The sequence below is a fragment of the Solanum stenotomum genome, chromosome 7, assembly GCF_019186545.1.
Source record: "Solanum stenotomum isolate F172 chromosome 7, ASM1918654v1, whole genome shotgun sequence".
Taxonomy (NCBI): Eukaryota; Viridiplantae; Streptophyta; class Magnoliopsida; order Solanales; family Solanaceae; genus Solanum; species Solanum stenotomum.
Window position 1 is genome coordinate 5,602,005 of NC_064288.1, and position 14,086 is coordinate 5,616,090.

At 34.4% G+C, this 14,086-nt stretch overlaps 1 protein-coding gene and 1 non-coding gene across 2 annotated transcripts in view; one reads left to right on the plus strand and one right to left on the minus strand.

The window, feature by feature from the left end:
* LOC125870339 (photosystem II reaction center W protein, chloroplastic-like) overlaps window positions 1-14,086 on the plus strand; it is an 841,908-nt gene that overhangs the window by 578,523 nt on the left and 249,299 nt on the right. The window lies entirely within an intron of this gene.
* Window positions 13,672-13,771, minus strand: LOC125871957 (U6 spliceosomal RNA). Its single transcript, XR_007447072.1, has one exon. It is a non-coding gene; the product is annotated as a U6 spliceosomal RNA (small nuclear RNA).

Genomic DNA, 14,086 nt, shown 5'->3' on the forward strand with positions numbered 1-14,086 from the left:
TGTTTTCATAATTGAAGCTATAACTTGTCTCGTGGAGGAAAATACGTAGGGTATGAAGAACGTGACATGGGGAAGAATAATAAATGTTCCCACATGAATATAGTTAGGCTCAAATACCTTAATTGCTTCAAAATATATGAAAATCCAAACTTTGAAGAAAAACACCAAAATCTTTACTTGAACCCTTGAGAAGGATTTTCTTGAAATTACTATGTTTGTAGAGTAAAATCTTGTTAAGAATCCATATATGTATGTTAAAACTACTTAGAAATACTTTGAAGAACCTTACCTTGACATGGGAGACAAAAGTCATGTTAAGGATTGGAAAAATGAAGAATGAAATAATTTTTTTAGAAAAAATGCACATTTAAAATTGTGTTAGTGTGTAACTTATGGACATCTAGGATACCATGTACTACCGCTACATTCCACCTACAGTCCATGTGTAGGGCATATATGGGAACCTGGACTAGGTAGTGGCTATGTTTTGAGAGTATTTCAAGTATGGTCCAAGTATTCTAAAGACTTTATTTATGGTGCCATGTACGAACTGTACAACTTATCTATATATGTACATCTATGTATTTCCACAACACATCATAATTGGACCTTAACTCCCAAGTAGACATATCTCCTTTGTTTATGTTGAAGTATTCATTTTAAATAATCAAACAGTAGCGTAAAGATACGAGGTGTTGCAAATCCCTTCAAGATATGTTTATAGATTCACTGGCATCGCTAATAGATTGAACTATCTTGAAGAAATTATTATTTTAACTAAAAGGAATGAGATACTTGATATCTTACTAATCTCTTGGGAGAGAAAGATGAATGTAATCATAGAGGCAAAGGACCTAGATATATTGACAATGGAGTACTCATGGGAAACTTTAAAACCTATGAGATAAGGAAGTTCCAAAGTTAGAAAAATGTTACCCAAGAAGAGAAGTAAACTTGGTCCTTAAAGCTATACAAAATAAATATTGGTGATGAGGATATGACAGTGATAACAAGAAGATTTCAAAGATTAATAAAGAAAAGGGTTACTAAATAATAAAGGTGACACCTTTATATAAAGATTACTCGATCAAAGAAATTCAGAGGTATGCCATATATGTGTGGAAGTCCTGATTATTTAATAAGAGAATTCTAATATTAAGAAGAAAAATGGTAAGAGAATGATTTTAACAGAGGAAGAAAAGAATATATCCCTAGGAACAATATGTCTACTAGGCATGCAAACCTATACGACAAAGGCTAAGGGAGATCATGTTTTTGTATAGTAGTGAAAAAGCCATTGACAACAATAGGAAGTTATTCAAGTGATGATGAGAATGACAAAGATAGAGATGGCAACCAATCCCTACTGGACAAATTTAACGTTTAGGGAAGATCCTATATTGATGGCTAACTTGGATTCGTACATTGAAGAGAACATTGGCGAGGTAATTTTCTCTGAAATAAAAAAAGAATACACACTTACTTCGGGGATAAACTAGAGCATGTGACTTATATTGTCCTTGATGTCTTCCAAGAGTTTCATATTGATAGAACGAGGCTTTTACATTGAAAGATGAGAAGGCGGGGTTGTAGATTCAAATGTTTCTAGTTGTACCTATTAAAGAGAATGATCATTGTCATGATCCAAATAATACCCTAGACGTGACATGACGTATAGGACCCGAGAGGCTCTACACAAGCCACTTGACATACATTCAACACAAGAGAATATACAATAAGAGAATTTTAGTAAGATGTCTCATATCATAAAAAAAGAGTTTGAACATAAATGCAGAATTATAATTATGTCTTGACAAGTCATTCTAAAATAACATAAGAGTGGTTGGGACGTAACCCATACACCACACACAAAGTCTCAAAGAACACTATAAGCAATAAATGGTCTTCATGGCTTTGCCCTCGGAGTATGAGGACTCACCAATACAATAACTATTAGCAATCCAAATCTAACCACGGGGGGGGGGGGGGGGGGGNGAGAGAGAAGTGTCGAACCCTATATTATGTACAAGTATGCATTAGTATATACATGGAATGTACTAAGTATAGATAAATATGCATAAACGTAGACATGATATCATAGCAGCCTTAAAACATGTAATGCATAACCAAGTAGAGCACTTAAAAAGCTTAGAAAGCAAAGCCATTAAAATCATGAGACAATGTCAAGCATTACGTAAGACATACTGAAGGCTTCAAGGAAAAATCATAGTTCTTTTATGGGATATTATCTTTAACCGGCAATAGACCATGTGAGCTATAACATGGAATCTGTTGTAACTCCTGCATCGAAAAGAGAGAGTTTACTTTCCAAGATAGAACTTTGTATCATATCATTATTGGTATGTGGATCCACTAGATAAGTCACTTAAGACAATTCTACAGGGGCATGAAGGAAACCAAGTCAAACAAGGATTAAAATCTTAGAAAGCCTTGATCTAATCTATGTTGAATTGGGAAGATAAAAACCGTGTATCTACTCCTATATAAAGCACCAATTTGATTATATTGAAGTCATCCACACAAAGAGAGATCACATAACAAGATAATTATATATGTTTTGTGTGAGAGAGTCAACTAAAAACATTGCATATAACATGTTCCTATCAAGAAATATATATAACGATTATAGTTATTTAGTTGATTTGTTGAGTGTTTGTAATTTTTAGTTCTTAAGTTGATTTGTAATGCAAGGAATTCAAAAACTGGGTAGAGGTATTGATGTGAAGTCTACGCATACAATCGAACCATATTATAGAGAGGGGGTAAGGTGCTATAGTGATTAGATTCTTAATTAGGTGTTATAGTGGTTAGCTCCTTAAAACATTGCAAACTCAAATTTAGTGGTAATGAGAGGGGGGCGGGGCATGGCTTTTAAACTCATGATAGTGGAACCTTTTCATGTAATGTGTTGATTTATTTAAATTCCGCACTTTTTATTTAGTTGTTGAAGAACCTGGTTCTTTAGAACACGAGGGAACAACACAAAATGCATCAATACTTTTATTGATCGATTTGACTTATTGTGACATTTCATACTTCTAACTATAAGAAGTCATTTGAATCCCTAATGTCAAGCCCCAAGTTCGAGACGGACAAGCACCTGATGCCTTAAAGGTTCAAGAGAACCAACTTATAACTTGTGCTTATAGTACATGTAACTCTGATAATTATAAATCTTTGATGAGCATAGTTTTAACACTTCAGATTCAAGAAAGCCTAGGAAGGGGTCAAGTAGGCAACCCACAAGCCCAAAATTAAACCATGGAACCATCCACATAGCCCTACACAGGCCGTGAAAGGAGCCATGGTCCATCAATGGGCTCGTGGTAGGTTTCTAGAACCTGCCTGGGCAAACTCCACGTTGACGGGCACTCAGACTGCCCGCGGTGATGATGACGAGTTGTCAAGTGAGTCAATCAGAATGGGTTCTTCCCTAGTCATTGGCTAAGGACCAAGGGTGTCTAAACGGTCTGTGAAGCTCCACACAGACCGTGTAGTCGTCCGTAAATGAGACTTGTCAGACTTAGAGTTTAGGGTTAACTTCAAACGATCATATATTTCAGCACAAAATGAATTAAGTGGCCCATGACCTATCAAATTAAATATCTTTGAATTTTCTTTCCAAAGCCACCAAGTTTTCCTAATTCCAAGCTCGGAGTAAAAAGTTATGCTCGAAATAGTGAAGCCTTATCGGGCAGAGCATCTTCAAGACCCACTTGATGAGCCGTGGTGCTCTAGACAGCTTGTGAAGCCTGTTTTGAAGCCATTTCATCAGCTTTTAAGTCATGGTTGCATTGATCTTTTCCCCTATGCATTTGGTACTTAAACTATATTGTTTAATGCTTAACTACATCGTTTTACTCAGTCTAGGCCTAATAATCTAGTCAGAAACTACCCAGAACCCTCATTCTTTAAAAAAATCATCTAACTTAGAACAAAAAGAAGAGGAAAAAGGCGATAATTTCCCAAAGAACAAGCAGAGGTCTTCTTCAAGTTCAACCCCAAAATTTAAAGGATTCCTCCGTACTTTTCGTCACCAGGTATGTGGAATTTCACTAGTGGGTTCCTTTCACCCATTAGGTCCCTAGAATTTAGTCAGTTCTCCAATTTCTCTTAAATTGTTCAGACCTAAGGTTTCCAAAACCTTGGTATGATTTCAGTTGATATAGTTTCCATGATCTAAATAACATGTTTCTTGGGATATTTGCATAATTCCATGAACAGAATTAAGAACCCTAGCTTGTATTACTATCAGTACTCATGAATTTTACTTGCTAGGCAAATCAGTTAGAAAAGCATGCTTTAGAATTCATATGCCACATCTTTCAGTATATTTTTAAGGCATTCTCAAATAGCATGTCAGTATTTTGAGCTACTCAGTATTTCAGTTGCATTATAGCTTTACATTCAGGTGGGAGTAGACTTAGCACAGAGTTGTACTAGGGTTCAACGTACCCTCAAAGTCCTAAAACTATGTGCTAACGTAGGTTCAGAAGTCCCCTCTGTTCGGCATCAATTTTAGTGATCATGCCTTTATACCCTGGCAAAGCATATTGGGTCCTCTCCATGGGGCGTATAAATCGAACTCCATATTTAGCTCACGTGGTTTATGTCGGTTAATAGTAGCTCCCACAATCATACTCCTATTGCATTGACTATGGTATTAGGATTTACTTTAGTATACAGTTCAACATGTGATCTTCATGATTACTACTTGGTCACTGCATCTAGCTCAGTTTTCAATTATACTTCAGTACAATTTGTTTCTATGTTCAGTCTATATGCACAATTTATATTGTTCAACTTAGTATCTATATCCTGCATGCTCAGTACATTCAAAGTACTAACACATATTTTGTTCTACATTGTCCTATGATGTAAGTTTAGGCGCTCAGTATCCAGATCGCGCTTAGTTTGACTTCCAGCCCATACTCAGAAACATCAGTGATGAGTCCTCATAGTTCAAGGATGTTTCTTTATACTTCCAGTTTAGTTAACTTATTATTATAGTCCTTTCAGTATATTTAGAGTTAGCTGGGGACTTATCCAAGCAACTCATTAATATTAGAGGCTTTTAGACATAGAATCGGTGTTCAGTTGTTTTGGGGTTGTTTCCCCTAGATATTCAATTACATGTTCATTTGGAGTCTTTTTAGTTTTGACTCATTTTACAGTTATGCTTCCGCTTACTTAGTATATTTTCAGTATGCTTGTGATATTTCAGACTTAGGTTTAGCTTGGGGTCACTTGTGATCCTAGGTCCCGTGTTACGTCTAGTGGATAGCCTCGGGGTGTGAAAATAGTAAGATACTCTAATAAAAAACCTACATAGATAGGCCCAAAATAAATGTACATGACTTGGTTGTTGAGACACTGATTACTAGAAAACAAGACACAACATGTGCTTTACTTTGACATTAGTCTACAAAGCCTCTATAAGATAGACACTTAAATTATGATGGGACAGGACCTCGTCATACCCCTTAACTATAATATAATTTGAAATATATGATAATGACTTGGCAAAGCCCCGAAGCAACGTGGAGCTCACCAAAGGTCATTGAGTATCCTATGCTTATATTGAGAGATTCTAGTAGCTTGAGTACTTGTACCTGTGACATAAAACACACACCCCCACAAAGGACGTTAGTACAAAATAATGTACTGAATATGTAAGGCAAAACATAACCATATGTAAAAGAAGAGCTCATGTGAAATCGGGTACAAATGTACAAATATTCTATATAGATAAGGATATGAGACCACCTTTGTTTATACTTGTGGAATCATGTAGCTTACATTCACCTTTGCTTATACTTGTGGAATCATGTACATTACATTCTTTGATTTAGTTTACTCATCTTTGCTTTATAGACTTTGTAGCATGTGACACAATGACCAGCTGATTTGTGGTAGAAGAGGATGACCCATGCTGGGCATTTTAATCCCTGGGATGCGGTCCTTATAAATATACAAATAGGGATCAACCCACACTAGCCTTTTAGCCCCTAGGCTGTCACCTATAATAATATAGATTGGGATCATCCCATGCTAAGTATTACCACCCCTGAGTTGTCACCCTTAAGTACAAGAATCAGGATCGACCCATGCTAAGTATTTTGACCCCTTAGCTGCCACCAATAATTATATAGATTCACTTTACCTTGTCTCTTTAATCTTTAAGATTATTGTTTTAACGTTCATAACTTTTTTGAGATTTAGGACTATATACCAGTGATGTAGACATGTGAATAAATTAATAGAGGCAAAAACAATTATATAGGATAATAGGGAGCAAATGTAACTTTATTGTGATACTTAGGAACTTACATGACTCATGAACTTCATTGGGCACAAAGGATACATACAGATGATCCACGAAGGTGTGTGGCAAGTAATGACATGTAGAATATGAGTTATTAAGGTGTATAACAAGTGAACACGTGATTTTGCTTAGAAGATGCTTCATTTAAAACACATTTGGACATTTCACATTGGGGCATACATGCATTTGTAATAGAGACTATAACTTCTCAAATAGAGAGGCAAGGACTATATAAGATGATGCAATATCTATAGTAGACAATGTCAAATGAAAAAGTGCATAAACATCTGAACTATTGAAGCACATGACAAAACCCAAATAAGGGTTGTACATTTCACATAAGGACATGTAAAATGAATAACAGGCATAATTTGTATCTGACATATAAACACTTGTAACATGTATAATGTAGGATCTTATTAACTTAATGAACCTCATTTGACTTGGTGGATTACTCATGCAACTTACTGTTTAAGGTACCTTTGTCAAAATACTACTTTGAAAGTATAAACACATCAATATTGGATAATGAACACGTATAGAAGTAGTTTGACAGACTTTTGAAAACTTGGACAGTATAAGGAAGATCATTAGCTACATTGGAGATTGTACACTCTTACATTGTATCTTTTACCATGAGGATCACTTAGAGATCCCAATTTGTTGGTACACAAAATATAGGATTTCTTGCCAAAAGATATGGAATCAAATAGCCTTACATACCCCAATTCCCAATTCACAGAGCTTAAGAAGTGTCAACCTGTCCTTTGACGTGATAATCTTCATCTACAACAAACAATTAATAAGGCTATATTAGCAACTAACCAACCAACTCGGGATGTTTCAGCTCATCAAAATAGTAATCGGGCAGTAAGCCCATAACCCTTCTAGTTAAGAGTGTTCTTCCACACATTCTTTTTGCTATAATTATTTACATGGAACAACCTTTCATGAAGTTTTTCGGCACTCCTTGGACTTCATTTATATATATATATATATATATATATATTCTTGTAACTCTCATGGTCATTAGTGTCTTGTAACTCATATGACCATTAGTTCTTGTAATTCTCATGGTCGTTAGTTTCTTGTAACTCATATGATCATTAGTTTCTTGTAACTCATGTAACATTTACCCAATTTACTACTCATTATCTTCCTATTCATTGTAAGGAAGAATTCTCACCTAAATGTTGGTGTTTATGCATTTTAATATTAAAATTACAATATTAAGTGCATATGTTAGTGGATATAAGTTGACAAGAATGTGGTCATTATTGTGGTGTAACTCTTGTAACCACTATTTCCATGATCTACCACTAATTTCACCCATTATTCTACCTCATTATACATTGTAACTTATGTAACCTTTAGGCCATTCATTTACCTACATTATTATCCACATTATTCTAATTCAATACAAAGAAGAATTCCTCCCCTATAAATAGTGGTGTTTCTTTCTTTGTGAAGTGTGTGTCAAAAAAGATGAGAAGTGTGGAAAAATATTGTAGTGTATAGTGAGGTAAGTGTAGTGAAAGAGAGAGTTGAGACAAAGAAAATATTCTAAGTCTTCAACTATATTCACTATATATAAAAGAGAATATTTATATGTTGAAGGAAGGTGTTCTTTTGTGGAGCTTTGGACTCTTCAACTAATCCGGAGTTGTTTGAGTTGTACGATGTTTTGGACTGTTGTATTGTAACATCTCGCTAATTGAAAGAACTAGAAAGAGTTAGAATTGGAAATATTCATTTTAGGAAAGAATGAAAAAATTTGGAAATTTGTTAAGTTATGTTAAGTTTGGGTTTTTGGTAAACTTCAAACGACCATAACTCCTAACTCATAGTGAGTTAGGCGTTCTTTCAGATATCGTAGGAAAGATCTTGGAATAATATTTCCAACGCCGCCGAGTTTTCTTGATTTCGAGTTCGTATGAGTGAGATATGCCCATTTGAAGTTGGGCTGTTCGATTAAGAAAAGTCTAATCCGGATTTTGGTAGGGTATTTTAGTCTTTTCCTTACCCAATTATTTTAATTCGTTTTTAGGAGTTTATTTGGGGTCTAACCAGAATTAGATCAGTTTAGTCAATTGGAAATTCATGCTAGGGCTTGGAGAAAGGAGAAAGGAGAAGAAAGTTCAAGATTCGTCGGTTTCTTGGAGAATAGCTTGTGGATTTCGTCAAGGGGTGATCCCTACGAGGTATGTGAGATCACATAGTGTTGTGTTAGTTCACCCACGCGCCAATCATGATTCAATTCAGCAAAGTATATTGATTTGAAAGTAAATCTTATGAGTTCTTAATGAAATTCGTTTGAAATCTTGTGGGTTCTTGTCGTTGAAGTTCCTTGAGTTTGATTCATGATTTTAGGTGTGATTTCGAGTAGAATCTGATGTATTTTGATGGTATAGTTGATTCTAAGTGTTTGGGGAAAGAAAGTCGAAATAAGGGGTTTAGAGATGAAAAATGAAGAAGAAAAGTTGGAACCCACCTGGGCAAGGGCCTGGGGCGCCACTCCAGCCAGAGCACCTCAGAAGGGGCTCTGAAGTTTGGGCTCTGGGGAGCTGCTCCAGCCAGAGCGCCCCAACCCAGCCCCTGAAGTTTTGCCTCTGGCGCCCCACATCGCTCAGAGCGCTAGGGACTCTAGGTTTCCCACTCTTTGCCCCTTCTTTCCATACTAGTTCCTTAACAACGTACCTATGTTTTCTAGTCGATTTCCATACTCTAAGGTACATCTAAACATTATGACATCATCCACAACATGAGATCTTGAACCTTGAATCCATAATCCAATATAAGGAAAGTTAAGATCAAAATCAAGAGAAATAAGAGTCAAGTCAAGAGAAGTTCTTAGAGTTTTCCAAAAGTTTTTTCTAAATGTTTTAACTTTGTTTTAAGACTTAAAGTTCAAGTTGAGTAAAAAGTAAAAAGTAAAGAGTAAAGATTGAAGTTCATTTCTTCAAAAGTATATGGGGATTATGTATTCCCAAAGAGTTTTAAAATGTTTTCACATTTAAACAAGAGAAGGAAACCTTGATTTCTAAAGAGCCTTTGAGCTAGTTTTTAGAAAAGAGTAAACGCTATCACAATTAAGCAAGAGGGGAAACTTTGATTTCCAAGATAGCCTTTGAGCCAAGTTTTTGAACAATTATCTCAAATCACATAAAGAAGTATATTTTTAAACATAAGAGCTAGTATCATATTTTGGGAGTAGTATTGAGCACCGATATGGAGGAGTGTTCAGACAACTCACAGCCCCATAAACCATGTAGCCATCATGGGTAGAAAAAGGTTATACTTTTTAGATGATTCCTTAGTGCTTTTTAGCATAGACTAGTGGATCCACTTAGTAGTCAGGTTCTATACTCTCGACAAGGTATATGATGGCCCTGGCCGCGTAAGGCAAAATGTTGTATCATCACAATAGCTCTTATGTGATGATTGTCGGTTAGAGAAACTCCTATAGAAGTATTTGTATTCTTATATACACAGTTTAATTGTATTTTTACATATATTTTAGAGTTATATTGTATCTTTGCATACACACAGAGTATTATTGTATTTCCAAATACACAGAGTTGACATCCATGTTTTAAAAAGCTTTTCTTTATATTGCACTTGTTTTATGCTACTTTATATTGAATAGAGTTCAGTTAAGTTGAGTTGAGTTGACCCAAGTAAGTTCTTCAGTTCCTTTCAAGCTTATGTCTTGTTTTAGAATCCCTCGCATACTCGTACATTCAATGTATTGATGCCTTTGGCCTGCATCTTTTAATGATGCAGATACATGTAATCAAGATCAGCATCCAGCGCATCGTTGATTCTAGTTGAGCTCCAGACTTGTTGGTGAGCCTCCTTGCTTCCAGAGGATCCCTTTTTTTGCTTTTAGTAGTTTTAGTTTCATTAGGATGTCGTAGGTCTTGTCCTAACATCCATATCAGTTGTTTAGAGGCTTCATAGACAGTTAAATGTTAGTTCTTGAGTTTTCTATTTCCTGTTTTAATGGTTGAGACTTGAGTTGCCATTTTGGCTAAGTTTAATATTTTTAAGACATTTGCATGAGTTATCCTTTGAGACTATTTCTTGTGTTTAAGACTTCCGTTGAGTAAGTAAGCAAGACCAAGGATTCGCTTGGGGCCAGTAATGGTTTTCGAGTGCCAGTCCCGCCCAGGGTGTAAGCTCGGGGCTGACATGTATCCTGGAGGGGACTATATATATATATAGGGCGGACAATGTGCTTACAAAAACTTCAACTTTAATGGTGTATTGCCACAACCTATGAATCTGTCCCGTAACAACTATACCAAATCACTCTAAGTCCATCCATGAACTCTCATAAATGAATCAATACAATGATATAGTCCTCAACACCCCAGACAATCAAAAGACTTAAATTTACGACTTTCAATCACCATCCCATGAATTCCAATAAACAAGTATGTCTAGAATTCTCAAATGAACTAATAGTTAGAGGTTGTGGCAGCACCTTACCTTTGCTATATCAATATGTTATTCTCCATCAATTATTGTGTTTGTAACCTTATATAAACCACAAAATAGGAGAGGAAAATCAACACAAGCATCACATGAAAATGAGGGAAAGAACCCAAGCTTATAGCATGAAAGTTTTACCTTAATCTTTGTACGAGAGGGACAATACCTTTGTTGCCAACACCTATAACTCTCTCTACTTCACTCTCCTTGAATAATTCTCCAATATACTTGAAACCATGGATGAGAGAAGGTGATCTTATGGTTGCTTTGGAAGAAACAAGATGAAAAATACTTAGAACCCTAAATGGAATGTTTGGGTGGCTATTTCATCTCGAGAGAGAGGAATATATGAGCTTGAGAGACTTAAAACTTGGATGAGAGAAAATGATATATTTGTATTAGCTTTTTTGGCTTTAATAGACTCTCTTTTGCCACCTCTCGTGTAGTTCATTTGCAGCCACCATTTGTCTTTAATTTAAGCCATATTTAAGTAGGTGATGCACCTACTTTTCCATTCAAATTATTTCTTGTGGGCTTGGACATATTGAGCATTGAACTTGCATTCTTTTCATTTTTTCTCCTTTTCTTGGACAAATTGGGCCTCAAATTGATCACTTAATGTAGGCCTCCATATGACCCGTTAGTCAAAGTAGGTGATGCACATACTTAGTCTTTTTAACTTGGTCCATATACCTTAAGTAGGTAATGCACATACTTAGTCCTTTTAACTTGGTCCATATACCTTATGTAGGTGATGCACCTACTTGTCACCTACTAGCATAATTTAGTCAAGCAAGCACCTCACTTATTTTACACCATTTTCCCAATCTTTAGTTTCTTTACCAGACCTTAACATTAATACACACTTGACCACTTTTGACTTTAACATCAAATACCACATTTTACTATCTCGAATTCAATTTTTTTTTTGAGTTCACTTAGTCGTATATGTGTTGGAAGGTACGGGGTATTACACTAACTTCCATTTTCACGTACAAATAATCATGATTCGTCCATTTTATCTTAAACAAGAGGTCAAATTGGTTTAGTAATGGTCATGAGTGAATATAGTTGATCGAAAACAGTTATTTCAACAATTTTTCATATCTTAAGCTTATAATATCACCACTAATCATACAATCAGAAGAGTTATATTAATTAGTGAGATTGTAATAGTTAAACATAATCGAAAGAGGTGTTTATATTGTAGAAGAGGATTAGAATTGTCAATCAATCACTTTAAACATTTGTTATGAAATTTATTGCTCAAATCAAATAAGTCATTCATTCATTGTCTTGTTTCTTTCTAAATAACAAATATTTCTTCAATCAATTGATTTCTTAATTAGCAATCACTAATAACCAACATAATAAATACCTAATATTTATGAGATCAATAATATAATTGATACAATAGTTGACGAGAGTAAACTTTATTCTACACACATGTTATATACTTGCCAATTTTGATGTTGTTACCAAGAATTAGACAATATCTTTATGCTATTTGTCACTATTACAATATAGATAGCTGATTTCGAATTTCCCTTTTACTCATTATTAAAATTAACTCGGTCTATATCACTCCTTCCCTTTCTGTATAGAATTATGGATAGCGTATGAACCAATCTCCAATCTCTATCGATATAACTATTTTCATACAATTCATAGATCAAATGAACATTATTATATTAAATAAAGATGAGATTTTGAGGAACAAGTTGAAAGTCAACTGTAAATATAAAAGCAATAATTGAAAAAAAGTAAAATGAAAACAATAAAAATGAATATAATGAAAGGCTTCCAATAGTTCTAGTAGTGGAAGATCAGTTTGATGAGATAACATCCCGTGCAACTAAGAGATTCCTTAAGGATCATGCACGACACGACCATTTGATAGGCGATAATCAAGCTTGAGAACACCCGATGACACAATAGAAGCAACAACGAAACTAGAAACCAAAAGATATATGTTATTCAAGAGGTGTAAAGAACTTAAACTTCGATAGTGGAGAACCAATTGAAGAAAGTTAATCAACCTTATATCAGGACACAAAATTTAAACTTAACTACAATCAACGAGTTAAATGACTTTCCTAAAGTATACATTATTAATTGATCTTACAAAGTAGCATGCAAGAGGCAAACCTAACCCTCATAAGATCAAATATCTTCAAAATCTAGCAAGATTCGTACTAAAATTATTTAGACTAGTACTAAAAATTGGGTTAAAGCCATTAGGTACACCAAAAAAGTATAACGAGAAAAGTCAAAGATTGACATATGACAAAAAATCACTAATGGCCATGGACTAACAAATGACAATACATGTAACTTGCAACTTTAAAATATGCAATAATGATCGTAAAATTGCTAGAATATGAAAAATCAACAGATTAGAGGGGGAATTTACCTCAAGCTTTTTATTTCGCATGGTTACGCACTATATTGTTACATTTTATTGAAATCCATGAGGGCATTGCTAAACTAGACCAAATGAGCATTTGGCTAACTTATATGATTTGTCTACTCAATATTATATAAGAGTAATGGAAACACACAAATATTCAAACATAAGAACCATATGAGTTATAAAATATTGAAAATTTTCTGTTAAATTATAAAAAAAATATTTTGGATGTTCTTAGGATGGACACAAAAATGTTCCCATTTTTCTAAACTTAGCACACTTCGTCAAACCCCAAACTCAAGGGATTATAATAATTAGCAAAGTCATAATACAAACATGTGTTTTGCGTCCTACATAACGTCTTACGTGTATCAAGTCACGTAAGATGCGTGTATCTATTTGTTCAATTTTTTTTTAAATAAAAAATTTGAATCATTTCTCAATTTGTGTGTGTCATTCTTGCGCAAGGGCCGTGCTAATCTTCTTTGTATCATTCTAATTTAATTGAATATCTCAAAGACACTTTTATGTACAAATTTAAATATTTACTTGTGCACACATAAAATTAGACGACATAGATGTCAGTTAAAACCAAATTAAAAACTACATTTATGCATTTAATCATTATACCATTAGCAAACTCCAAACACATTTACACCATTTTTAAGTAAAGAACTATTTTCATTAGTTGTATTACACAATTATACTTCCTCCGTCCACTTTTAATTGTTATGTTGTACTTCTCGAAAAGCCAATTTGACTAATTCTCAAAGTTAAATTAAATTATATTAATTGATATTTTAAACAAAATTTAGATATTTAAACACTATACGAAA